Here is a 4,503-nt window from a genome sequence, read left to right as displayed (position 1 = left end):
CTCTCTTGGCTTCTGCCTGTTTGAGTCTCTTTCTTTTCCTTAGTAGCCCGGGGAAGCATTTTACAGCCCAGAATTCAAAGGGTGGAAGGGAGCTGTACCTTTCCAGATCATGGATGTGAGTTGGGCCACATGGCCACCTCTGAACCAGTTGCTGGCTCCAATTGTGGGGTAGTGACTGACATGCCTCACTACCCTCCTGGAGTCAGGGAGGAAAAGTTTCCTGACAGAGGGTGGAGCTGGGTGGGGGTAGAGGGAGCTTTGCTGTTACTTAATGGGAGGGGTAGGGGTGAGGACAGATAGCAGATGTCAGATGGCTTCTGTCCCAGGTGAGTGCTTTGCTGCAGAAGTGGTCCAGTGTGGCTGGTGTTTTCTAAGTGTCTTGGAGTGAGGAAATCACGCTTATTGAGCAGTTGTTCAGACATGAGGCCCCTCACTCCCTAAACATTTAATAAAATGGGTAATTTTCCCATGGTACACAATTTTAAAAAGACTTCTCATTGATAATGTAGCATGCTAGATGTTCTCATAAGCCTCTCTGGTGTGGCTGAACTGAGAATGCTTGATAGGTTCGTTATTTTTTTTAACAAATGACTGGGTTGGTGGGAAATGAAGAGATGACTGGGTTGAGATTTTCCCAGCTTGGTGAAAGAGTACAGTCTTGAGTTTTGGGAAACCTGTGGCAGCCATGAAGATGCACGTCTTTATCTTTTTTGAGAAATAACTGGCCGTTCAGCTGCATGGAGTGTAGACTGTTGACAGTCCAGACCATTGCCTTCTGCATCTGCCTCAGCCATTGAACTAAGGACATGCACAGCGTGGGTGGCCTCCAGCCAGTGACTAAGCACTCCTCTAATAGGCAGACTGCTCCAGGGTTCCCTGTGAGTTATTTGAGACTGTCCATTCTGCATCATGTTGTGAGGCTCTCCTGGTACCATTCTGCTTCCGGCCCTTGTCTTTCACAGGTGTTAGCCCTTAATAGCCCTTTTACACTCCTCACTTAGTCTCTGAATCTGTTTGCTGGAGGAATGAAAGTGGCATAACTTCCAACAACTTCCAAGTAAGTTGTTGGAAACAACACACACCCTGAGGTATCTACACGTCACTGTAGAACATAAAAACAGGATCCAACAATCTTACAGTCCTTAGCCACAGAAGAAAAACAGGTGCCCTGAGAAGGAAGACAGATTGACAGCTGATTTCTCAACAGCAACAATGAAAGCTGGAAAAACGAAAACTGCTGAGGAAACGAGAAGTCTAGAATTCACTACCCCTGTAAATATTTTTCACTTTGAGTGTCAATTGTTAATTAATTTTGCTTGCTGAAAAAAATCCCTTCATGTCATCCTATCTCTTAAGAAAATGAAACTTAAGAAGGAAGATGATTTTACAAAGAAATGGTAAGCACAGACAAGGGGGATGTTTTGAATCTAAACATGCCCATTGCATGAAACTGGTCTTCATTTTGGTAGGCAGCATCCGTCAGTGGCTATTTAAATTAAATAAACTTGGCCGGGCATAGTGGCTCATGCCTGTAATCTCAACACTTTGGGAGGCCAAGACAGGGAGATCAACTTGAAGTCGGGAGTTTGAGACCAGCCTGGCAAACATGGTGAAACTCATCTCCACTAAATGTGCAAAATACAGCCGGCCACCTGTAATCACAGCTACTGGGGGGGCTGAGGCAGGAGAATCACAAACCTGGGAGGCAGAGGTTGCAGTGAGCCAAGATCATACCACTGCACTCCAGCCACAGCAAGAGAGCAAATAAATTATTTATCAATAAATTGAATTAATTAAATTGAGTATTCAGTTCCTGGGTTATATTAGCCACATTTTAAATGCTCAGTGGCCCTAGTGATTAACACACTGGATAGCACAGATACAGAACATTTATATATCAAAGAAGGTTATTGGTCAATGCTGGTGGAAAACATTTTGTAATTTGTAGGCTTACAAATCAAGGTATATCTAGAATATTGGACAATATGATACGTAAGTTATAGAAGTGGCTGGAGTTGAATTATTCTCAGGTTTTTTATATGTAAGGAGTAAAAATCAGAATTAAATATGCATATTCTAAGATAACCACCAAAAGAGAGAAATGGTATAAACTAAAAGGGAAACACATGGAATGCGGTGGAAAGATCTCAATCCTGCAGGAGGACAGAGAGAAAGAATAAAACCTAGGAACTAAGTGAGGTGAATGGAAGATACAAACTATGATGGAAGAATTAAATCCACATCTATAGGCAATCAACATGAACACAAATTGATTAAACTCAGATGAATTTTGGAGGCATGTGAATAATAATAAACCTGTACATAAAAGTGTTTTGACTCTCCAAAGAGACAAGGATTGTAGTGACCGCACCCCCAAAATTATAAAAACGAATCACCCTGAGGTTATAAAATCTTTCTGCAGCTTCCAAATAAGTCATAAACTCCAATATCACCACCTTCAGCTGGATTATTAGATATCATTTGAGAGATTCCCTCTGTTAAAAGGAGGTCTTGCTCTTTTCTGGTTAGTGCCACGTGAGAAGCCATGAGCAGCGGAGTCTCTGGCGACACTGTACCAGGCAGTGCAGAAAGTCCTGCACAGGAAGCAGCACAAGCGTCGGAAGTTTTTGGAGACAGTGGAGTTGCAGATCAGCTTGAAGAACTGTGACCCCCAGAAGGACAAATGCTTCTCAGGCTTAAGTTCACTCCCCACCCCAAGTTCTCACTGTGTTCCCTGGGGGACCAGCAGCACTGTGATGAGGCCAAGGCCATGGGTATTCCCTACATGAACATCAAGATGATGAAAAAACTCAATGAGAATAAACTGGTCAAAAAGCTGGCCAAGAAGTATGATGCATTTTTGGCTTCAGAGTCTGTGATCAAGCAGATCCCACGAATCCTTGGCCCAAGCCTAAATAAAGCAGGAGAGTTTCCTTCTCTGCTCACACACAATGAAAACATGATGGCCAAAGGGGATGAGACCAAGCCCACAATCAAGTTCCATATGAAGAAAGTGTTATAGCTGGCTGTAGCTGTTGGCCATGTGAAGATGACAGACGATGAGTTTGTGTAAAACATTCACCTGGCTGTCAACTTCCTAGTGTCATTGCTCAAGAAAAACTGGAAGAATGTCTGGGCCTTATATATCAAAAGCACTGTGGGCAAGCCCCAGCACCTATATTAAGGCACATTAGAATGAACTCTAATGCTACCAGGAAAAAAAAAAAAAAAAATCAAATCCCGTTAACTAATCTTTGCACTGTTGAATTACAAGGCTTTGACCCTTGCGTACACCTGTCTCATCTAAAAGGGGGCACTTGACTTCTATTGAATCTTAAATGTCAACCCTGATATCTGGCACTAAATTCAAGTTAACCAAAGCCTCATCTTCAGACCTGGGAGAAGATGACTGTCAAAATTGCTTTCATATGACACTGGGCCAGTTAAATCGTAACTATTGATTTAGTAATTTTTCCTTCATCTGAATTAATATACTTTGTTTTATGCCTTAATGCTAGATAATTTTGAATTGTCCAGATACCTATGAGTGTCCTTTTCCTTTCATTGTCAGAGCTGGGCAGCACTTATGTCCTTTTTGTTTAAAACATTGGTATTCTATGCATGGCTTACAAAATTGGGTAAAACAACAAACATTACCTTTCTCCTCTCTATCTGATATCTCTGAAACTTAAAAACCATTCAGAATCCACTGAGCCTGATCTATGTTCATTGCTAATGCTCCACTGCTAAAACTGTGTAAGCACCTTCCCTCTAGGCCCAGCCGTTATCACAGAAGAGATGGGAATGTGAGAATGTAAGGGCCAAGTTTGAGGGATAAAAATTATCGATGCTGCTTCTTGGTTGGTGAAAGAAAAATTAATTAAGTTAGATCCTCCAAACCAAAGGCACAGAGATGCCTAAAAACTGGCAAAATAAGGGACTTTGCTTCCTGGGTCATTGTATGACCCCTTTTTAGCCATCCCAACCATAAAGAATTTCCTACTTTTCGCAAAATTAAAAGACAATTACTAGGATGATATCAAGATACCTTGATACAAAGCCTCCTAGGTATACTGCCCCAAGTTATGAGATTTATGCAGATAGATATATAGAATTTCTTTAATCAGCCACCTTAGAACAAATTACTAAAAAGGCTGCAAAAAGCATTGTGGCACAACAGGAGTCTCAAAACTTAGCTTAAATGGTTTTAACAGAATGCTTATGCTTTGTATAGCTAGTTGCTATAAGTATGTAACTAAAACCATGACAGTAGCTCAATGATAAAATTGATAGATAAGTCAATTTTGTTACCTTGCCTTTTGATTTTTGGTTCTTGACTGTTATTTTACAACCCTCAGCATAATTCTGTAATTCTTTGCATTAGCCACACCAAAGTAGCCATTTCCTGAACTCCATTTTTTCTTATCTGTATGTCTCAGTGCAGTGAATTCTGTAGCCTCAGCACATTGTATTGTAGGTTCATTTAACAAAAATGTATTATCT

General features: G+C 41.1%; 1 pseudogene; it reads left to right on the top strand.

The window, feature by feature from the left end:
- Positions 1–310: 310 nt before the first annotated feature.
- Positions 311–3,267, top strand: LOC117095925 (annotated as a pseudogene).
- Positions 3,268–4,503: the final 1,236 nt, after the last annotated feature.

Source organism: Trachypithecus francoisi, unplaced genomic scaffold, assembly GCF_009764315.1.
Source record: "Trachypithecus francoisi isolate TF-2019V2 unplaced genomic scaffold, Tfra_2.0 Contig01440, whole genome shotgun sequence".
Lineage (NCBI taxonomy): Eukaryota > Metazoa > Chordata > Mammalia > Primates > Cercopithecidae > Trachypithecus > Trachypithecus francoisi.
The sequence above is the reverse complement of the archived record's forward strand: the minus strand, read 5'-3'. Positions and strand labels throughout refer to the sequence as shown.